The sequence below is a fragment of the Mustelus asterias genome, chromosome 9, assembly GCF_964213995.1.
Source record: "Mustelus asterias chromosome 9, sMusAst1.hap1.1, whole genome shotgun sequence".
In the NCBI taxonomy this organism is placed as follows: domain Eukaryota; kingdom Metazoa; phylum Chordata; class Chondrichthyes; order Carcharhiniformes; family Triakidae; genus Mustelus; species Mustelus asterias.
In genome coordinates, this window is record NC_135809.1 from 127535789 (window position 1) to 127560423 (window position 24635).

General features: G+C 42.8%; 1 protein-coding gene across 1 annotated transcript in view; it reads left to right on the plus strand.

The window, feature by feature from the left end:
* The window catches only part of LOC144499289 (uncharacterized), a 324178-nt gene that overhangs the window by 68467 nt on the left and 231076 nt on the right, over positions 1-24635 (plus strand). The gene's annotated exons all lie outside the window — the stretch shown is intronic.

Sequence of the window (24635 nt, forward strand, 5' to 3'; positions counted from 1 at the left end):
AATTGCTCCTCTGGACCCTTCTGTATCTCTCCCCTCTCACCTTAAACCTATGCCCTCTAGTTTTTGACTTCCCTATCTTTGGGAAAAGATGTTGACTATATACCTTATCTATGCACCTCATTATTTTATAGACCGCTAAGATCACCCTTAAGCCTCCTATGCTCCAGGGGGAAAAAAGTCCCAGTCTATCCAGCCTCTCCTTATGACTCAAACCAACAAGTTCCGGTAGCATCCTAATAAATATTTTCTGCAATCTTTTTCTAGTTTAATATCCTTTTCTATAATAGGGTGGCCAGAACAGTGCACAGTATTCCAAGTGTGGCCTTACTAATGTCTTGTACAATTTTAACAAGATGTTCTGAATAATTTCTCTCTCTCCGAAGTATTCACAATGAGCCACATGCCCCTGGCCAAACAGGAAAATGTAAAATAATAACTAAAGTAAAATTTCTAGAAATTAATAAATGGGTTTGAAACCAACAAATCACTAAGGGAAAGATGACAACTGTTCCAGTGTGCTGAATGATCCTAGGTCTGAGATTGGTGAGGGATTGACAGTCATCTTAAAGGAAACGCAGTGCTCTGGGGATGCACCATGACATGGAAACAGCCCAATGTGGTGTTTAGAATCAAAGAATCCCGACAGTGCAGAAGGAGACCATTCAGCCCATTGGGCCTGCTCCAACAACAATTCCACCCAGGCCCTATCCCCGTAACCCACGTATTTACCCTGCACAAGGACCAGGGTGTTAGGAATGAGTTAACAAACCTAATTAAGTCCTAATTTGATAATTATTCAATAGAATCACTGATGTATAAAGAGGCCACAGGTGGCACTGGGTGTTGAAGGAGAATTGTATGTGGAGTTGGATCAAAGAAATAAAGGTAGTTTATGAAGAAGCTGAACTTGTGTCTCCTTTACTGAACTGCAACCAAGGCTCAAACACAGGGGATGCAGGTTTAAGATTTTGGGCAAGAGATGCAGGGGGAATGTTAAGAATCTTTTTATACCGAGAATGGTAATGACCTGATTTTGTTTTTGCCGACCAAGGCACTGGAAGTAGAGGTGACGAGCGAGTTCGAAAGGAAATTGAGTGGGCACTTGAAGGAAATAAACTTCTAGGGTTACAGGGGTAGAGTGGGAGAATGGGGATTGAGTAGAACCAGAATGATGAGCTTGAATTTCTGCGTCACAATAACTGGATGACTGTATGACTTGCTTTTGAGGAAGTTAAATATTACTGGCCTTTGGAAAGAATTACTACATTTAAAACCTAGACTTCCAAAAGGCATTTGACTAAATCCCACGTGAAAGGTTATTAATCAAACTGAGGCTGTGGTAATTGAGATTAAATCATGGGAATGTACAAGTAAAGTGCAATGACTGCCCTTTAAAGGAGCTATTTTAAATTTGTTCATGGGATCTGGGAATCGTTAGCAAAGCCAGCATTTTCTTTTCTCCCTATCTCTAGTTGTCCTTGAGAAGGTGGTGATGAGCTAATTTTTGAACCACTGTGGTTCCATATGGTTCAAGTACACCCACAGTGCAGTAAGGAAGGTTGTTCCTGGATTTTGACTCCGTGACAGTGAAGGATGGCGATATAACAGCAAATAAAAGTACAACACGGGAACAAGCCCTTCGGCCCTCCAAGCCCATGCCAATCATGATCCCCTAACTAAACTTAAAAAAAACCTTCTGCCCTTACTTGGACCATATCCCTCGATATAGTTCCAAGTCAGAATAGTGAGAGACTTGGAGAGGAACCTACGGATGGTGGTTAAATCTGTGAACACTATTGTCCTTTTATTTAAAAATAATTACCTGGGCTCAGAAGCTCATTGCAACATGGTTCAAATGGCTGACTATTTTAAACTGGACAAAAGTATCTCAAAAATTAGAACTGTTGTATAAACCTGTGTGCTTTAACTACTTACAAATAAAGACACTCGGTCGACTTTAAATGCCTAAACACAATTTTCTTTATTTTATTGCTACTTAGAAAATAGTCAATACCTGCATTGCATAAAGTAAATACTCACTATCTGTTAGTCAACTTAAGGTGGATTTCCACTTGCACATTGTAGGGTCCATTCATTCCTCCGAATAGGTGGAGATGGCACTGATACAATTTCTTTTATTGAACAGGTCTTAAAATTAACACATTATGGAAAGCAAAAAAAAGGATTACTGAGAGAGACAGAGATGCTGGCAAAAGCCAGTCCTGTACTGGTTAAAGAACTCAAAACATACTGAACAGGTCTCAAGAACAGACTTGATCCAAAACTGAAAATACGGGGCTAAAAACTACAATATAAAGATTCGGTATGTGTTATGAAATTGCTCGGCACATGCTGTCTCTAGCTGCATAAACAATCCTTGCAGCTGTGGCCCTGAAAAGCTGCTGTTTTTGCTGGCCTTGTACTTTCAAAAAATGCAGCCAATTTTTCTTGCTAATTCCAGCATGCCTGCTGAGTTTTAAAATGTGATTAAGCTTAGCACTTAAATGTAATTGCATAGGCAGAAATATCTTAAAATGAAGCCTTTGCATTAATGAAGCAAACAGAACTAAGCATACTTGGGATCCCTCGTACATGAAACCTGCCCACTGTTTTGCCGCATGACTATCGGTCGCCTTGTTCTTCCAGATGTTGTCTTCTCCTGTCAATGTTTGTTCTGGGTTTTTGCTCTTTGTGTCTCATACCCCAAATGTTTGTTGACAACCGGCTAATGAGTTGATCAGGAACTGATCGATCAGGCCAATCGGATAGAGGATCAGGACCCTCCAGACCCCATCATGTTTGTCTTACTGCACATAGCCCACATTCAATGCCCATACAAGGGAACACAGCTGCAAGGATTGTTTATGCAGCTAGAGATAGCATATGCTGAGCAATTTCATAACACATAACGAATCACATAGAACCATAGAACATTACAGCACAGAAACAGGCCTTTTGGCCCTTCTTGGCTGTGCTGAACCATTTTTCTGCCTAGTCCCACTGACCTGCACCTGGACCATATCCCTCCACACCCCTCTCATCCATGTACCTGTCCAAGTTTTTCTTAAATGTTAAAAGTGAGCCCGCATTCACCACTTCATCTGGCAGCTCATTCCACACACCCACCACTCTCTGTGTGAAGAAGTCCCCCGTAGTATCCCCTTTAAACTTTTCCCCCTTCACCCTTAACCCATGTCCTCTAGTTTTTTTTCTCCCCTAGCCTCAGTGGAAAAAGCCTGCTTGCATTCACATATATTGTAGTTTTCAAGTTTTGGGTCAAGTCTGCTCTCAAGACCTGTTCAGTATGTTTTGCATTCTTTGACCAGTACAGGACTGGCTTTTGCCAGTATCTCTCTCCCAGTAATCTTTTTTTTTGCTTTCTACAATGTGTTAATTTTAAGACCTGTTCAATAAAAGAAATTCAACTTTGTTTCAGTGCCGTCTCCATCTATTCTGAGGAATGAATGGACCCTACAATATGTAATTGGAAATCAGCCTCGAGTTAAGTAATGGATAGTGAGTATTTAGTTTATGCATTGCAGCTCCAGAAAATCTACAAACAACTCCTTCAGCTTTGTATGGGAATAAGCCATGACAGGGTTTAGCACCTTATGTCCTTTGGTAAGTCTCAGGCCAGCTTGGCTACAGAAAATCTCAGCATGCTTTAAAAAAAAACTATGGCCAAAAATTTGTTCTGCTTGATTGAAGATCTTTGAGCATATTAAAAGTCAAATCTCTGCAGGCCATTCGACCACAAGTGAATTGTGCAAAATAAGTTTGTAGGTAGATTAGTGATGGGTGAAATTTAATGGAACAAACTACCTACAGGAAGGCAAATCAAATGGTGTGTATTCCATGAATTGTATTGAAATTGTATAGGCTGTACATTATTTTTTGTGCTTGTGTAATGCCTTCCACATTCACAGCCAATAAAGAATTTTAGAAAGTAAGTCACTGTTGTAATTTTGGACCTCGTATAGAGACCGATAACTTTTTAACAAAAAGACAGGAATCACTATGATGCCAATGGTAAGAAAACCACTGGATAGGATATCACTTTTTAAAACTTTTACTGTACGAAACAAGCTAAAATCACCATGATTCAAACATGAACAGGTGAAGGGTATTTTCAATAAAAATAAATATATTTCACTCTAATTAGTCAATAGAGGAAAGGTTTGCCTCACATAGTTAAAATCACTTGCATTACTTCCCGCACAAATATGGGACTAGATGCAATATGACAGTCCTTCAAACTCAGCCTCTGCTATGTAGGATATCTCAATTACCAGTGAATCATTTCAGCCCTTGAGTTCCCAAGCACCAGCATCTGTATTCCATCCAATATCCCAACACTTTCAACATTTTCGAGGAACCCTCTCTCACCTGGGTCACCACAGTCCTGATGGCACAGAATCCCCAGAGACTCCCTTCTCCAAACCCTTTAAATGGTTTAATGGGCAGCACGGTGGCACAGTGGTTAGCACTGCTGCCTCACAGCGCCAGGGACCCGGGTTTGATTCCCAGCTTGGGTCACTGTCTGTGTGGAGTTTGCATGTTCTCCCCGAGTCTTCATGGGTTTTCTCTGGGTGCTCTGGTTTCCTCCCACAGTCCAAAGATGTGTGGGTTAGGCGGATTGGCCATGCTAAATTGCCCCTTCGTGTCAGGGAGATTAACAGGGTAAATATATGGGGTTACGGGAATAGGGCCCGGGTGAGATTGAGGTTGGTGCAGACTCGATGGGCCGATTGGCCTCCTTCTACAGTGTAGGGATTCTATGAACTCTGGCAATACTGAAACAGCAGCAGTTGATCTTGTCCAAGTCGCAACCCTCTGCCTTTCCTTTCAGCTCTCTGCTCTATTCCGAGAGATCAGCCTGCTCACTAGGATCTGTTGGATGACTGCCAGGAAACTGAGTATTCGGAGAGAAACCTACTTGTTTCCTCTTGACACAGGTTCTCCAGTATGTAGAAAACTGCCAACCAGAAAACACTGGCTGACCCAATTCTACTGCAATTAGCTGTGTATTTATCCTTTGCTTTTTGGTTGTTTATCCTCTTGGCAAACTCCGGGTTTTTCTTGGAATCTAATGATGCCATAATCAGGAAACCAATTAGCTCTCTTTCAGAGTACTCCACAGACCACTTTGGATTTAAAGGGACATAAGAACATAAGAACATAAGAAATAGGAGCAGGAGTAGGCCATCTAGCCCCTCGAGCCTGCCCCGCCATTCAATAAGATCATGGCTGATCTGACGTGGATCAGTACCACTTACCCGCCTGATCCCCATAACCCTTAATTCCCTTACCGATCAGGAATCCATCCATCCGCGCTTTAAACATATTCAGCGAGGTAGCCTCCACCACCTCAGTGGGCAGAGAATTCCAGAGATTCACCACCCTCTGGGAGAAGAAGTTCCTCCTCAACTCTGTCTTAAACCGACCCCCCTTTATTTTGAGGCTGTGTCCTCTAGTTTTAACTTCCTTACTAAGTGGAAAGAATCTCTCCGCTTCCACCCTATCCAGCCCCCGCATTATCTTATAAGTCTCCATAAGATCCCCCCTCATCCTTCTAAACTCCAACGAGTACAAACCCAATCTCCTCAGCCTCTCCTCATAATCCAAACCCCTCATCTCCGGTATCAACCTGGTGAACCTTCTCTGCACTCCCTCCAATGCCAATACATCCTTCCTCATATAAGGACATTGCACAAGGATTTTTCCAGCATGCAGGTCATCATACAAGGCAGCCAAAACTGTCCAGCGAGAGGCTGCACAAACGGCAATGAGATAAATGACCAGTGGATGATTTTCTTTTGATGAATACTCACCCAGATAAAAAAAAATCCATGACCTTCAAATAGTATCCATGTAAAAGGACAAACAGAATTTTACTCTCACATTTCACCTTGATTACCTTCAATTGTACCAACTCGCCAAATCTCAGCTTGGATAGTGGGGAGGTAACTGGATTAACCAATAGCTTGAGGCAAATTTTCTAGTTCCGCCTGTCACAGGAATCGTAGAGGGCAAGGGGCGGACCATGGAAAGGTCCGTTGACCTGGGATTTTCCAGTTTCGGGGCCAGCGCGGCTGGAAAATCCCACCTATAGTGTATTGGCAGCCAATTTGTCACCCCATACAATCTTTTTCCCGCAGAAACGATCTTTCAAATTCCTTTTGGAGACTAAGTTCTTTTACTGTTACCTTTACTTAGTTTGAAATTTAAAGTTTCAGTTTATTTATTAGTGTCACAAGTCAGCTTACATTAACACTGCGATGATACTGTGAAAATCCCCTGGTCGTCACACTCCGGCACCTGTTTGGGTACGCTGAGGGAGAATTTAACATGGCCAATGCACCTAATCAGCATGCCTTCCGGACTGTGGGAGGAAATCGGAGCACCCGGAGGAAACCCATGCAGACATGGGGAGAATGTGCAGACTCCGCACAGACTGTGACCCAAGCTGGGAATCAAACCCAGGCCCTTGGCGCTGTGAGGCAGCGGTGCTAACCACTGTGCTACTGTGTCTCCCAGTCATGAAACTAAAAGTGCAGAGAGCCCTTGCGGTTAGGGGAGGAACTGATGGGTACGTGGTGTAATGATTCTGTTGATGAAAAAGGATCAAGAAATAGCATAATGATAAGATAGAAGGAAACTGGAGCACCAGAGGAAACCGACGCAGACACGGGGAGAATGTGTAGACTTCGCACAGACAGTCACCCAAGCCAAGAATTGGACCCAGGTCCCTGGCACTGTGAGGCAGCAGTGTTAACCACTATGCCACTGCTGTGTGGGCAATTGTTTTCCAAGTCAATGGAAAATAGAAACTGAGAGCCCCTTTTTCACTGCAGGCAGAGATAAATTGCACCTCAAATGTGCTGAAGTTTTGAGGTGAGGCATAAGCCCACTATCACCTTAATCAAAGAGGGAGCCATCACTGAGTGAAGGTTGGATTAATGAAGAATTGGTACACTTGAAGGGATGACATTGGAGCAAGCACAATGGCTCAAATGGTCTTCCTTGGTGCTTTTGTTCCTATGGGGTTAAGATTAAAGACTGTTAAAGTCATAAATACTTTTCACAACATTTTAAGAATGCTGTTACATTTAAAACAGATATATTACCATCAGCGTACAGAAGAAGTTACCAACAGGACGTCAGGGGGTATTTTGTTGCTTCAACAACAGATTGTTTACTTGTATCAAAAAAAAACTTGTCCCTAGATTGTTATAAGGATGCAACAGAGTTTCTCTTGTTGACATTAATGTTTCTTTGTGTGATTGAAATTGGCTTTATATCTCGAGCGCAATCCATAAAACAGTGGGTTTGATAAGAATGCTGACAAGTGTTGACAATACTTTTGATTTACTAGACAACTGTCTAAAATGATGGGCATTAAAACTGAGCTTTGTGTCATTCACCACAAAAAGCAGGCAAGTTTCCATTCACCCAATGCCCACTATTACCTTGGAGAAAAATACACAGCCACATAAGCAAGACATTAACAATTTGAGGCAATTGGAGGTTCAATAACTTTAAATGGGAAGTGGCTTCGACAATGACACCTTCCATTTTCCAGATATTATAAAGTGCATGGGAAAAGCAAATTCACATTGGGTGTTTTCTGCAGTCCTCTGCTTCCAATCCGGTTACATTAATTAGGCAAAATGAATAATAGCATTCAATATAATATATATCTTGTTGCATATATAAGATAGCACAATGGTTAGCACTGTTGCCTCAGAGTGCCATGGACCCGGGTTCAGTTCCAGCCTTGGGTCACTGTCTGTGTGGAGTTTGCGCTTTCTCCCTGTGCCTGCGTGGGATCCTCCGGGTGCTCTGGTTTCCTCCCGCACTCGATGTACTGGTTGGCTTGATTGGCCGTGCAAAGTTGCCCCTTAGTGTCAGGGGGACTAACAGGGTAAATACATGGGTTACGGGATAGGGCATGGGTGGGATTGTTTTTGGTGCAGGCTCGATGGTCTAGATGGCCTCCTTCTGTACTGTAGGGACTCTAAATAGCGTTATGGTCCTATCTCTCCTCTGGCTTACTTTGAATGTATTTTCCAATGGGAACTTACGATTTGTGAAGGCATCCTATGTTGTATGCAAGTTATGCAACTTTTGAGTACAATACTTTTTAACTGTATAAACATTATTAGGAATTACTGGCATGGAAGGGAAAACCCTTGTTGCAATGTTTGTTTAATCACATGGCGAACTTCATCATTTTAATGTTGCTGCTGCTGAAGAGTCGCTAACTTGGAACACCAATGGAAAGCACTGGAAATGTACAACTTGGCAGAGGCAATCAAACAAGAATGCCCAATTAAAATGATACGTCACCAAAACTTGATAACCAATACTCAACTTGAACTGATGGTAATGTTAAATGCTGACCAGAAATAATTAATATTGGAAGAAGTATATAAAGTTTTGTTTTTAAGTTTAGTTATTAGTGTCACAAGGAGGCTTACATTAACACTGCAATGAAGTTACTGCGAAAATCTCTGAGTTACCACACTCCAGCGCCTGTTCGGGTACACTGAGGGAAGATTGAGCATGGCCAAAACACCTAACCAGTACATCTTTCAGACTGTGGGAGGAAACCGGAGCACCCGGAGAAAACCCTCACAGACACACGGAGAATGTCTCTGCGGAGTCTGCACAGTGCTCAAGCCACGAATCGAACCCAGGTCCCTGGTGCTGTGAGGCAGCAGTGCTAATGACTGTGCCACCATGCCGCCCTTATATTGCATTTCTCTTGGCTTTTGTGCCAGTATCAAGCAATCAATGAAATGGGCCACTGTGTCTGGTATTTAGTCGTGAGGAACAGCTGAAGCAACAGACTTGCTATTGAGAATGTTGGCAGGAATGTAACAAATTCTAAAATAAAGTCAGTGTTTACCATTTCCCTGTCCGCATTGTTTTGGAGGAAAGAAGAATTCAGCTTTGGACTTTTCCGAGATTTGATATTACAGCTTTCCCAGTGGCTCCGGGAAGTCATGTATGCAAGTGAATATCCAAGTTCGATTCCTGGTATTTACTGAGTCAAATTCATTCAGCATTAAGGATGTTATGCAGACTTGTGTGCCCCTGGGATAGAGAGGAGAAATGAGTCACCAAGTCATCACCTTCAGACAAGAACAGGGAGCGATGGAGAAAAATAAATAACAGGAATAGTCATCAGAATGCTAACTGTTGTACGGTGCTGATCACGTACCAACCAACTTGAGGACAACTCCTTCCCTGTTACCATCAGACATTTGAATGGACCTACCTTATATTAAGTTGATTAGTTTCTACACCCTAGCTATGACTGTAAGACTACGTTCTACTCTATGAATGATATGCTTTGTCTGTATAGCGCTCAAGAAACAATACTTTTCACTGTATTACTAATATATGTGACAAGAATAAATCAAAATTTGATAGGCTTTAATGAAGTCTTCATAGTCTTGAGGTTAATTATATGTATTAACTGTAAGAAAGATGCACACATACAGTAAAGGGTTCAAGCTAGAAGCTTTCTCCATATTTGCTTCTGCACACAGCTCTATCCAACACTGAACTGACCCCTATATGTGGGTCATGTGTTCTCTTATTATCACTGTGTGGGCGGGTTCTGTACTCAGTTCTATGTTCAGCTTATATGTTAGAAGTCTCAACACCAGGTTAAAGTCCAAAATGTTTATTTGGAATCTCGAGCTTTTGGAGCGCTGCACCTCCATCACGTGACTATTCACTCACCTGATGAAGGAGCAGCGCTCCGAAGGCTCGTGATTCCAAATAACCCTGTTGGCCTGTAACCTGGTGTTGTGAGACTTCTTACTGTGCCCACCCCAGTCCAATTCTGGCAGCGCCACATCAAGTCTATAAGTGCCAGATCATTATAATAGAGTGACCTCAGCCAATCATGCATGATACCAGAAACAGATTGTGCTGTGGATGTATGAATATCGCATGTGGTGTCATCATAGTTGAAGTGTGGAGAAGTACTTGGCATGCTTGCCTATATTTTATATATTTTGTTTTGGTGTGAACAGATCAATATTAGGTCAAAACTAACCTTGGGGGATCAATTCAGTCAGAATTCGCATTGATTGTGCACACACACTGTTCTTGATGTACATTATAGATTTTGGCTAATTTTAGATTCACTTGACTTTCCATTTACCATCAGCAGTGAAGCAGAACGTGCCATCTTTTTCATTCCTGAATTACATCTGCGTTAATAGCAGTCTGCGATTTTAATTAAAGCTGCCTCCAAACTCTTGCACTTTGTCTGCATTTGCTAAAAAGGAGCGACTCACACTGGGGTTTGGTTACATTTGTACCACTTATTTAACAGTACCGCCCCTGAGTGGTGATCCAGTAAATATGAACTCGGACAGTGAATAACTCATCGGCCAGTGCACCAGAAAAGGACACCATCACAACTGGACTAAATCAAGTCAGCAACTAATAATCACCTACACATTTGGAAAAGGAAATTAATAATGAATCAGAGTAGGAACCATGCACTCCTTGCAAGTCTGGGTACAATGAAATCAGTTGCAGCCTCCCAACTAATAGCCCAGGCAAGAACAGATGGTTCAACATTTAGTTTTAGTTTTGGTTTAATTGCTAGCTGGAGGCAGGTAGTGTATCTCTCGCTCTCTTGCTCGCTCTCAGTGCAGAGTCAATTTTGAGGCCTTCCAGGGCAATTCCCTCCCAACTGCATATCGGTGTGCCATCGCCATCTCTCATGGCTCTGTTTTGACAATGGGACAGCACATACCCAGGTGGGTGGAGGAGCAAGGGGCACTAGCTGTAAGATATGCTTCACTGTTGTTTGACCTGTCTGGACTACTCTCCCAATCTTGGCACAAGTTCCTAAAGGTTATCAAGGAGCATTTTGAATGATTGACTGGGCTGGGTGTGCCTTTGTCTTTTCTAGTGTCTAAGTCAATGCTAGGGTGTCTGTTTATTATTCTTCAACTTTCCTGCAGCAGTTTAATACAACTTTGAATGCCTTTTTAGACCATTTCTGTGGCCAGTTAAGAGTCAACCACTTCACTGTGGGCCCATTTAGATAGAGTTCACACTATCCTTTTCCTTTCACCCCACTGCAATTCGGGCATAAATGTGAAATATATTAAAAATACATTTGATCAGGACCTCCTACCAGTGTCTTGCACTCTTTCCTCAACCCATAAGTCACATGTATGCCAGACCAGGTTAGGAAGGCAGATTTGCTCCCTCAAGGCCATTAGTGAACCAGATAGACTTTTACAGAAATCCAGTAGTTTAATGATCATCATTACTGAGAGTAGCTTTTTATTCAAGATTTATTAATTAATTTAAGATCTTCCAGCATTTGATATCTTAGGTTTTATTAAGAGGAGCATTGAGTACAAGAGCAAAGTGTTCATGTTGAACTTGCATAAGACACTAATTAGGCTTCATCTGGAGCACTATGTCCAATTCTGAGGAAGGATGTGACGCCATTGGAGAGAGTACAGAGGATTGATCGTTAGGTCTATTCTATATGCTAACCCATTTAGATAGTGTGAACTCTATCATTTTCTTTTCACCCCACTGCAAATCAGGCATAAATGTGAAATATATTTAAAAATATATTTGATCAGGATCTCATACCGTACTGAATTTTACACCAGTGTCTTGCACTCTTTCCTCAACTCATAAGTGACAGAGGGCAGCATGTTGGCACAGTGGTTAGCACCAATGCCTCACAGTGCCAGGGACCCGGGTTCAACTCCGGTCCTGGGTGATTGTGCAGATTTCCTTTGGGCGCTCCGGTTTCCTCCCACACTCCAAAGATGCGTGGGTTAGGTTGATTGGCCATGCTAACTTGCCCCTTAGTGTCAGGAGGACTAGCAGGGTAAATACGTGGGGTTGCAGGAATACGGCCTGGGTGGAATTGTTGGTGCAGGCTTGATAGGCCGAATGGCCTCCTCCTGCACTGTAGGTATTAATAAAAATTAAGATTTAAGAACTTAAGAAATAGGAGTAGGCCGTTGGGCTCCTCGAGTCTGCTCAACCATTCAGTAAGATTGAGGCTATCTGATTATGGCCTTAACACCACTTTCTTGTCTTCCTTTCCACCACCCTTGACTGCCTTGTCAATCAAACATCTGCCTAACTCGGCCTGTAATATATTCAATTATCCAACCTCCACTGCTTCGCAAGGAAGAGAATTCAAAAGACTAATGATCCTGGAGTTAGCATCCAATTAATTCCTTATTACCGACCCAGCATTGCCTGTGACAATGTCGTGAACTGCGGCATTCATGGAACTGCAAGTATACCAGAGGTAAAAGAAGAAATAGAATGGGGATCAATGGAAGCTAAGTGCAGTGTTTTGTCATAATGTTCGAGCCATAATGTGAATGGAGGACAGCTGCCCCTTTCCTGCCTGTTAACTTTGATTAACTTCAGGTAATCTGGGTGGAATCCAACCAAGGGCAAAATATAACCTGTGAGTCCCTGTATTAAAATGGAGAGTGGATACTGAGCACCATGAACCATAACTGTGCTCCAAGTTGCCCTTTGCCTATTATTGCAGAATCTCACACAGCAGGAGAAAGTATCCACAAATCATGGCTGCGTTGGAGGAGCACATATTGGGAAAACATGGTCTAGAAGTTGGACTATGTTGTGCCTGTTTTTCAGGTAGAATGTAGGTACTTAATGTCCAATATAGCATGAAACTTGCACGTGTTCCATCCGTACTAGGAGGACCCATATCTCAAATTGATTGGGGAGATACAGAGTTGGTTAAGATGCTTACCTGAAACTTATGTGAAGTCCATTGTCTTCCAATTTCTATTCCCTCATCAAGCCCAAACTGAGATTAGGCCTTGCAGGTTTTCCACGCATGAATTTGAATTTGGCTTTTTCTCTGCTTAAACTGCAGGCTTAACAATCGTAATTTTCTTTGTTTATCTTCTCTCAGTGAGTGCACCATACAAAATCCAGGTTGTAACTAACTAACTAACCTTCCCAGCAAACGCCCAGATAAATTAAAACTATAGCATCTCCCAAATCTCCACCCATCACCATGGCAGCACGGCATACTCTGGGATATCGTCAAACAGACTTTTGGGTGAAGTATCCCTCATTTAAAATTCCTTCTCTGATCTGAAGAATGGGATGGATTTTATAACCCTTTGCCCATGTTAACTTAAGAGACCTATTCTTTAAATTATAATTAACTCTGGTCGGTTTGAGTTGCATTCACATCAGAGTTTTACCAGTTTCCCACAGTTCTATGCAATCAACTTGCAGCTTTAGGGATTGAAGTTTATATTCTAAACTTAAAATATATTAATAATGTATGAAATATTCTTGACATTCTCAGTGCAACAGTTACATTTTATAAAGATTCAGCGTCAAATGTTCATTTTTAAATTAATTTTCTGATTAATGAAACAATTGGAAAACATTTCTCAAACTACCCAAACTGTAACACAAAATCAACGGTGCAAAAGTATTTGCAAGAATACCCATGTCCGGAGCTATGATGGTGAAGCTGTTAAGGACTCACCGCTATTACGGTGTAAAACTGCCAATCTCTTCTTGCGCAGCTAAACGTGGAGCAGCTGTGAGTGATAGTCTGCTCCTCCACGGGGTGCACTGTTGCAGTCTTTCCTGAGGCAATCAACACAGAATCAGTGATTTGTCACAAACTTCACCTTTTCACACATTCTAGCTTCAAAACCATGGAAAGCATTAAACCTTGTTGAATGAGGTGTCACTTTTAATGGCACGCTAACTCATAATTAATTTTGATAGCTTTTCTGAGCCTGGAAATGAATTTAAATTTAGCTTTATTTTTTACTTTGTTTTACTTGTTTTTGATATTTCAAACCTGTGTCTGTCTCGGTATTTATCTCACTTTCCATAAAATGATTAAAAATAAATTATCCACATTTTTTCTTTTTTTTTATTTGTGAGAATTCTTCAGTCTAATTGACTACTCAGCCTATTTGATAGCCTCACACTTCTTCATAGAATCCCAACAGTGCAAGAGAAGGTCATTCAGCCCATCAAGCCTGCACTGACAACAAGTATAGGGAATCTCAGTGTCAATTGTTGGACACTTCAGATTTCCTATAAAGGTTGTCAAATTGAAAATCATTCCACAATAATGGAAATGGATGTTCGAGAGTATGACTAATCTTTCTGAGTAGCCCTTCTTTGAGTTTAACATTGGGTGCTATGTCTTTATCATCATAGAAATCATAGAAACCCTACAGTGCAGAAGGAGGCCATTCGGCCCATCGAGTCTGCACCGACCACAATCCCACCCAGGCCCTACCCCCACATATTTTACCTGCTAATCCCTCTAACCTACGCATCTCAGGACTCTAAGGGGCAATTTTTAACCTGGCCAATCAACCTAACCCGCACATCTTTGGACTGTGGGAGGAAACCGGAGCACCCGGAGGAAACCCACGCAGACACGAGGAGAATGTGCAAACTCCACACAGACAGTGACCCGAGCCGGGAATCGAACCCAGGACCCTGGAGCTGTGAAGCAGCAGTGCTAACCACTGTGCTACCGTGCCGCCCTCTTGTGACTAACATAATTGATAACCGTTACAAACTTTGGACTTTATAGGGCAGTTATGTTTTCAACTGTCTGCTCTAATTCAAGGAAAAGTGAAGGCTGGAGAGAGAGAAAGGTTGCCTCCTACAAAATCTGCCTGAAGACAAGCCTTCATGGCCCAGTTGCCATGGGGACAGGGGACCAGGTCAAAATGCATTGAAAGTAGGGTGCATGTTGTTTAACACTTGGGACCGAGAAGGCAGCAAGTGGCCTTGCTGCTTGCTAGATTCTAAAGAGTAGGTCGAACAGAGAGTTCTGGGAAGAAGACCAAAAGCAGATGCTGCTATGCCAGGAAAGAAGAAAAAAGATTGTGTTTTGGGTTAACCACCAAGCAGAATGCTGGTGAGGACACATTCCCATCTGAAGAAATGAGGCTTGTGGAGAGTTGAAGACTGAGAAGGTGCTGGGGAGAATGCCTTATTACTGGATTTGATTATGTTCAGAAGATCAAGTGAAGAAATTTTACTAAAAAGGACACTCAAAAATTCACCCTAATGAGCAGGAAGAGGTGATCTCATTAAAGCCAGGAGGAGCTCAGGACTTTAAATACCATTTCTGCTGGGAGAGTGGTGTTATGTATAAACATAGTTTGGAGTTTCAGAAATCAATGGGAAATACCTTTATGTAGTTTAGTGTATCAGTTGACTGCCAATTAACACTTTAGTGCATCTATTCTTTCACTGGCCATGGGTGTCACTGGTTCAGCATTTATTGCCGTCTCAAATTGCCCTTCAGAAAGTGATGGTGAGCCACCTTCTTGAACCTCTGAGTGTTCCTGCACTGCATGAACTCCAAAGTGTTGTTGAGGGGGGGGAAGGACCAAGATTTTGACCCAGCGACGGTGAACAAACAGAGATATAATTCCTCGTGTGGATGGTGTGCAGATTGGAGGCAAACTTGCATGTCGTGGGAAGTGAAACAGATGGGATTTAAAAGAGGCTGCTATACTGATCACACAGCAGCAGTTGAGAAAATATTGTACACTAAATAGTAAATTAGCAATTTCACTTACAGAGATCACAAAGATTGGCAAGAATAAATGCTCTATTGACTGGAATGCTTAACTGAGATTGCAATGCAGGTGGACTGTATTGTATATAGCTGTACCAGTTAAATGATTTGTCCTATATCTGAAATTATTTGACACAAAAATTGGGTGCAAGATTGAAGAACTTATTGTCCATGTATTATATTTAACAAGCATGATCTAACCTGTCGATTGACGTAATGAAAAATAATTAGAAACCAAACTCTCTGCATTGGTAAAATGGGATTGGACATCCATTCAGACATATATACACACACACACTAACAGTGGTTTCACAAAGCTGATAACACAAGCTCAACTGGAGTTCAAAATGGTTCAGCTCACAGAGCAATGAGCAGAGGAGAAGGTTATAGTGATGATTTACTACACTGTGTCATGTTGTATATTAGAATGCCAAGTTGGTAAAGTGGAAGTTTAGCAGCCGCAATGATAGAGGAAGGTCATTGGATTGAAAGTACAACTGAATTCATTGTGGATAATTCATAAATGCCCTGGGTGACTGTATCTGAATGTGCAGAACAGTCCACCAAATTGTTTACACCCGTCTATTTCACAAACTCGCAATGGCACTTTCAAAATCAAAATTGAAATGTGTAGTTCATCACATTGCATGAAACGTGCAAGCAATATAAAATTCATCTGTTCCTATGACATCTCTTACTCCGCTTGCTTAGTAAAATCATTGAACCATTTTTGATAAACTGACCCAATTCCTGTATTAAATAAGATGATAGAGAAATACCCTATTTTTTTTCCAATTCATTCGTGGGACATGGGCGTTGCTGGCTGGCCAGCATCTATTGCCCATCCCTAGTTGCCGTTGAACTGAGTGGTTTGCTGGGCCATTTCAGAGGGCAGTTGAGAGTCAACCACATTGCTGTGGCTCTGGAGTCACATGCAGACCAGACCAGGACGGCAGATTTCCTTCCCTAAAGGACGTTAGTGAACCAGGTGGGTTTTTCCAACAATCGACAATGGTTTCATGGCCATCAGTAGATTCTTAATTCCAGATTTTTTTTATTGAATTCACCATCTGCTGTAGCAGGATTTGAACCCGGGTCCCAAGAACGTTACCTGAGTTTCTGGATTAATGGTCCAGCGATAATACTGCTAGACCATCGCCTCCCCTCCACTAGGCCATTGCCTCCTATATGGACTTGCTAAATATTTATCTGTTTGATAATACATTGCCAGCACTTTTGAGTGAGAACCAGAAGCACAAACAACAACAATCTACATGGTTTCTTGCATTAAATTTCATCTGTCACCTGTCCAACCATGCCACCAACCTAAGTTCTTTTGGAGGTCTATTCCCCCTCACTGGTCACTATACTTCCGAGTATTGTATTATTCGCAAATTTTGAAATGGTGCACTGGGTTTGAATGCCATTTCCCTATATACCTTAATATTGGTAAGTAAACATACTTCAGTGAGAACATTTTTGACAAGTGCTCTTGTTTTAGAGTAACAATTCAAAACTCTGCGAGCCATCAGCTGAAGTATTCTTCATGACACATATATTGGACAAATCTCTAATCGTCCTTAACCTTTGATAAATTGCTATTTGATTTGAGTGCTATATAAAGGAGGTAGCGTTGTAACTCGAGGTCCACTGATGTTAACGGAACAGTCGTGTGAAACCATCATTTGGTCTGACTTTAAACACAGTTGGCAGAAACAACATCTTATTGATCTCTGAAGCTTTCCTCAAATGTCCACTAATTACCCAATTAATACCGTAAACAATTTGCATTCCTCGCCGAATTAATGAATGATAATCACCGAACCCACCAATTTCCTAAACTCACTGGGCTCAATCCATCAGATAATTTATGCACTGTCATAGCGGTTTCCCCTCCCATTTGCACATTTCCCCAGTGCAATTCTAAACAGGACTTCAAAAGTTAATGGAAATCACTCCCCTGTTAATGGGAACAAAGTTTGTGTGTTGTACTCGCAGTCTTGCAAATTAAATGCTTAAGTCGGAGTTTGCAAGACTAGTCAGTTGGGAATGTTTAACAGTTAATTCATACATTGATCCCATTAGATCATGCTTGACACCAATAACCATTCTGGAATAAATATGACGCTGTGAAATTTGATCATACTAACGTATTACATACCCAATTATTATACTTCCACTGGGCCTGTGCTCACACTTTGCTGATCTTTGGAAATATGTCAAATCCCTTCTGCATCATAATGTGTCAAGATTGAATCATGCATAGCTGTTAGAGCCCATTTAATTTCAGCAAGGAAAGTTAGGCCCCAGTTTTAGGACTCTAAAGGATTGGGGGGACCTCCATTCTCATCAGTACTGCCAGTGGGAGACTCTGTTTATGTTATCCGTTCATATCACTCTGAAGTTAGCAATAATAAAACTAGGAGATTGTCTATGGAGTACAAATCACAGGCAGTTGATTGTAAGGGAATAACTTTAATGATTGGAAACATCTGATAGGGTGGACAGCTCTTTTCAATGTGAAACAAAGATGTGCGTTTATAGCCAATGAAGTACAGTTACTGTTGAAAAGCCCCACACATGGCAGCTAATTTGTGCACGGCAAGCTCCCACAAACACCAATGGCCAGCAGATTTTGGATGGTGGGTGTGGTGATTGTCCCTTTAAGGATCAATCTACGGATTAAGGGTCACATGGCCTGTGGAACCAATCAGGGAGCAGGGTGGGGAATCACCTTGGTAAATGTGGGAATATCATCCAAGGTATGCCACAACTTGTGGCAGCTTGAATTGTTGAAGGAGAATTAGAGTGAATATAAATTGTAGCAACAGGCTATTTGGCCCAACCAGTTCATGCTGCCATTTAGACTGCATTCCATCTCACTCGCATCCTTCTTTAGATAACACTATATGCATAACTCTGGGATTTCACAGTGGCTTCATTGCAGTGTTAATGCAAGCCTACTTGTCACGCTAATAAATAACCTTTAAACTTTATCCCCTTCACCCTCACTCACTTATCAATCATTACTCTAAATGCAACTATACCTCAGGCATTTCCTGTGTCATCAACCTCACCACACTTTGTGCAAAGGAAATTCCTTCTAATTGACCAAATTGATTTTGTGGTGACTGTCTCGTATTGGTGTCCTCCAGTTTTAATCATCTCCGTAAGTGGAAACAACCTCTCTGTGTTTCCAAAGGTATCATTTAGGTCACCCCGACACCCCACATGGGGGCAGAATGGAGGATAATGGCTCTGATTTTTCCATGCACTTCCTATATATTGGACTCAGAAATGTGACAACATACTTCTGCTGCTGCTAATCACTTGTACCACTTTCAATCCTGTCTGCATGTTGGCTTCAACCTTGTATCCAATTGACTTCCTCCACCTATTGTTGGGGAACAGTGTCTTCTTTCAAGTCATCATGGCCCCCAACAGCACGTTGAATCATAGAACCCCTGCAATGCAGAAGGAGGCCATTCAGTCCACCAATGTTCCAACAGTGGATTTAGCCCAGGCCCACTCACAGCCCCCTCCTCAACCCCACACATTTATCTCAGATAAACCCCATAACGTACACACCTTGGGACACTAAGGGGCAATTTATCATGGCTAATCCACCTAACCCGCACATCTTTGGACTGTGGGAGGAAACTGGAGCACCCGGAGGAAACCCATGCAGACATGGGGAGAAGGTGCAAACTCTACACAGTCACCTGAGGGCAGAATTGAATCCGAGTCCCTGGCACTGTGAGGCAGCAGTGCCGACCACTGTGCCAATCCCCCACATGCTGGGAGGTGTTGGTGAAGTGAGGAGCAGCCTTGACCATTGCATCTTCCACTGCAGATTTCTTTCTCTCATGTCCCTGATTCCTACTCGCATATATTTGGGGAGTCCAATTAACTAAAGGAGTTGGGATCAAATTACAGGGGATTGTCACCATTCCTGTTGGCACTAATTGGACAGGATAGCTGGGAACCAAAAATTCAATGAAGTGTTAAAAGTCGCAGATTTTAATGCGCAGGTTTCTGGACTCCCCACGTGTTGTCAGGCACACGCACCTCATGCACACACTGTTTCTGCGCATTAAAACCTAACCCTTTATCATTGCTCTGAATCTTCAATATATGGAGAAAAAATTAGGAGAAATCAAATAGCCGATAATGATGCCCTAACTGAACTACAAAAAGTATCTTCTGCCCTTACTCAGTCCATATCCCTCTATTCCCTCCCTATTCATGCACCCATCCAAATGCCTGTTAAATAGAATTATAGAATCCCTACAGTGCAGATGGAGGCTATTCAGCCCACCGAGCCTGCACTGACAGCAGTCCCACCCAGTCCCTATCACCATAACCCCACGCATTTACCCTGCTAATCCCCCTGACACTAAGGGGAAATTTAGCACGGCCAATCCACCTAACCCACACATCTTTGGACTGTGAGAGGAAACCAGAGCACCCGAAGGAAACCCATGCAGAGACGGGGAGAATGTGCAGACTCCCCACAGACAGTGACCCAAGGCAGAAATTGAACCCAGGTCCCTGGCGCTGTGAGGCAGCAGTGCTAACCACTGTGCCACCGTGCCTGTTTGCATCACCATCTCTGGCAGCTTGTTCCTGACACCCATCATTCTCTGTGTGAAAAACCTACCCCGCACATCTCCCTTAAACTTTCCCCCTCTCACCTTGAACCTGTGCCCCCTTGTAATTGACATTTCCACCCTGGGGAAAAGCCTCTGACTATCCACCCTGTCTATGCCCCTCATAATTTTGTAGACGAACTGTGTCTGCATGCCCTTACCGCTGACTGATTTTTCTATGTTGCTCTCTGAGGATTGTTTTGAACAATTTATAACATTATCATGACTAATTTACTCCTGCTGAGGATCCTTATTGCGTGATATTCTGTCACTGCCAAGATTTTCTTAGTTTCATGAATTTTCAATGCCCGTTTTTAGAAAAAACATCAGGAAGCTGGGTCACAAATCTTTTCCAAATATACTTTTCCTCATGCTTTCAATTTGAATTGTTTAGGGTCAGGCTACTGATCCGGTAATCAAAATTGAGATTCTTTCTCTTTTTTTTGTTTGTCAAATTCAACAATCTTTTCAGAAAGTGAAGTTGTGTTATCCCTTACATTTTTGCTGATCTTATCAAAACCTACCTGACCGTACCTCCATAGGCAAGGATAATAATGAGCTGAAAGGAGATACTTCATTTCTTCATGACAAATCCAGTATGACATCACGGGAGCCGGTGTGACCAATTGGTTTGCTACTTTCTCAGAAAACTAAGGAAATTTGACATGTCAGCGATGACTCTCACCAACTTTTACAGATGCACCATAGAAAGCATTCTTTCTGCTTGTATCACAGCTTGGTATGGCTCCTGCTCTGACCAAGACTGCAAGAAACTACAAAGGGTTGAGAATGTAGCCCAGTCCGTCACTCAAACCAGCCTCCCATCCATTGACATTGTCTACGCTTCCCACTGCCTCGGAAAAGCAACCAGCATAATCAAGGACCCCACCCACCCCAGACATTCCCAATGGAAGAAGATGGAAGAGAGAAAAAAATACAAATGTCTGAGGACACGTACCGACCAACTCAAGAACAGGGTGGCAAGGAAGCACAGTGGTTAGCACTGCTGCCTCACAGCGCCAGGGACACGGGTTCAATTCCGGCCTCGGGTCACTGTCTGTGTGGAGTTTGTATGTTCTCCCCGTGTCTGCGTGGGTTTCCTCCGGGTGCTCCAGTTTCGTCCCACACTCCGAAGATATGTGGGTTAGGTTGACTGGCCCTGCTAAATTGACCATAGTGTCAGGGGGATTAGCAGGCTAACTATGTGGGGTTATGGGAATAGGATCTGGGTGGGATTGTGGTCAGTGCAGACTCGATGGGCTGAATGGCCTCCTTGTGCACTGTAGGGATTCTATAAGTCATGATGTGGAGATGCCGGCGTTGTACTGGGGTAAACACAGTAAAGAGTCTAACAACACCAGGTTAAAGTCCAACAGGTTTATTTGATAGCAAACGCCACTAGCTTTCGGAGCGCTGCTCCTTCGTCAGGTGAGTGGGAGATCTGCTCACAAACAGCAAACAGGGCATATAAAGACACAAACTCAATTTACAGAATAATGAATAATGATTGGAATGCGAGTCTTTACAGCTAATCAAGTCTTAAAGGTACAGACAATGTGAGTGGAGAGAGCATTAAGCACAGGTTAAAGAGATGTGTATTGTCTCCAGACAGGACAATTAGTGAGATTTTGCAAGTCCAGGCAAGTTGTGGGGGGTTACAGATAGTGTGGCATGAACCCAAGATCCCGGTTGAGGCCGACCTCATGTGTGCGGAACCTGGCTATCAGTCTCTGCTCAGCGACTCTGCGCTGTCGTGTGTCGTGAAGGCCGCCTTGGAGAACGCTTACCCGGAGATCAGAGGCCGAATGCCCGTGACCGCTGAAGTGCTCCCCCACCCAGCAAACGTTCTCCAAGGCGGCCTTCACGGCACACGACAGAGTTCCAGGACTTTGAGACAGGAACAGTGAAGGAACGGCAATATACTTTCAAGTCCGGATGAAGAGTGGCTTTGAGGGGAGCTTCCACATTTTGATGTTACCATGTATTTTCTGCCTTTGTTTTTCTATGGATTTGGAAAGTGCTGCCCAAGGAACCTTGGTGAGTTCCTGCAGTGCATCTTGTAGATGGTACACATGGCTGCTACTGTGTGTCGGTGGTGGAGAGAATTAATATTTGTTGAAGGGATACCAATCATGGTGGGTTGCTTTGCCCTGAATGATGCCAAGGTTCTTGAGTGATGTTGGAGCAGCATCCATCCAGGCAAGCGGAGAGTATTCCATCACACTCCTAACTTGTGCCATGCAGATGGTGGACAGGCTTTGGGGAGTCTGGAGGTGAGTTATTCACCACAGGATTCCAAGCCTTTGACCTGCTCTTATAGTCACAGCATTTATGGGATGAGTCCAGTTGAGTCTCTGGCCAATTTGTTGATAGTGGGGAATTCCGTAACTGATGGTAATGCCATTGAACGTCAAGGGGTGATGGTTAGATCCTCTCGTGTTGGAGATGGTCATTCCCTAGCAATGGGAAGGTAAGCTGTGAGGAGGATACAGAGATGCTTCAGTGTGATTTGGACAGGCTGAGTGTGTGGGCATCTGCATGGCAGATGCAGTATAATGTGGATAAATGTGAGGTTTTGCCACTTTGGTAGCAATAATCGGAAAGCAGATTATTACATGAATGGGTGTAAATTGAGAGAGGTGGATACTAGACGAGACCTTGGAGTCCTCGTGCATCAGTCGCTGAAAGTAAGCACGCAGGTATAGCAGGCAGTAAAGAAGGCAACTGGTATGTTGGCCTTCATAACAAGAGGATTTGAGTATAGTCATAGGGATGTTTTGCTGCAATTGTAGATGGCGTTGGTGAGGCCACACCTGGAGTATTGTGTGCAGTTTTGGTGTCCTTATCTGAGGAGGGATGTCCTTGCTATAGAGGGAGAACAGTGAAGGTTTACCAGGCTGATTCCTGGGTTGGCAGGCCTGTCATATGAGGAGAGACTAAGTGGGTTAGGATTATATTCTCTGGAGTTTAGAAGAGTGAGAGGGAATTTCATAGAAACTTCTAAAATTCTAACAGGGTTAGTCAGGGTAGATTCAGAAAGAATGTTCCCAATGGTGGGGGAGTCCAGAACTAACATTTGAGAACATTACATGTGCAGTGGACAATGGGGAACCTGTGGATGTGGTGTATCTGGATTTCCAGAAGTCATTTGACAAGGTGCCGCACCAAAGACTGCTACATAAGATAAAGGTGCAAAGTGTTACGGGTAATGTATTAGCATGGATAGAGGATTGGTTAAATAACAGAAAGCAAAGAGTGGGGGTAAATAGGTGTTTTTCTGGTTGACGATCAGTGACTAGTGGTGTGCCTCAAGGATCAGTGTTGGGACCATAATTGTTTTCAATTTACATAGATGATTTGGAGTTGGGGACCAAGTGTAGTGTGCCAAATTCACAGATGACACTAAGATGGGTGGCAGAGCAAAGTGTGCAGAGGACGCTGAAAGTCTGCAAAGGGATATAGATAGTCTAAGTGAGTGGGCGAGGGTCTGGCAGATGGAGTACAATGTTGGTAAATGTGAGGTCATCCATTTTGGTAGGAATAACAGCAAAATGGACTATTATTTAAATGGTAAAAAATTGCAGCATGCTGCTGTGTAGAGGGACCTCGGTGTCCTTGTGCAGGAATCTCAAGGAGTTGGTTTGCAGGTGCAGCAAGTAATTAAGAAGGCAAATGGAATTTTGTCCTTCATTGCTAGAGGGGTGGGGTTTAAAAACAGCAAGGTTATGTTGCAGCTGTATAATGTGCTGGTGAGGCCACACCTGGGGTACTGTGTACAGTTTTTGTCTCCTTACTTGAGAAAGGATATACTGGCACTGGAAGGGGTGTGGAGTTGATTCACTAGGTTGATTCCGGAGTTGAGAGGGTTGGCTTATGAGGAGAGATTGAATAGACTGGGGCTATACTCATTGGAATTCAGAAGAAAGAGGGGAAATCTTATAGAAACATATAAGATTATGAAGGGACTCGATAAGATAGAAGCAGGGAAGTTGTTTCCACTGGCGGGTGAAACCAGAACGAGGGGGCATAGCCTCAAAATAAGGGGGAGCAGATTTAGGACTGAGTTGAGGAGGAACTTCTTCACACAAAGGGTTGTGAATCTGTGGAATTCCCTGCCCAGTGAAGCAGTTGAGGCTACCTCATTGAATGTTTTTAAGGCAAGGATAGATATATTTTTGAACAGTAAAGGAATTAAGGGTTATGGTGAGCGGGCAGGTAAGTGGAGCTGAGTCCATAAAAAGATCAGCCATGATCTTATTGAATGGCGGGGCAGGCTGGAGAGGCCAGATGGCCTACTCCTGCTCCCAGTTCTTATGTTCTTATAACTCAGGGTTATAGTTTGAGGATAAGGGATAAAT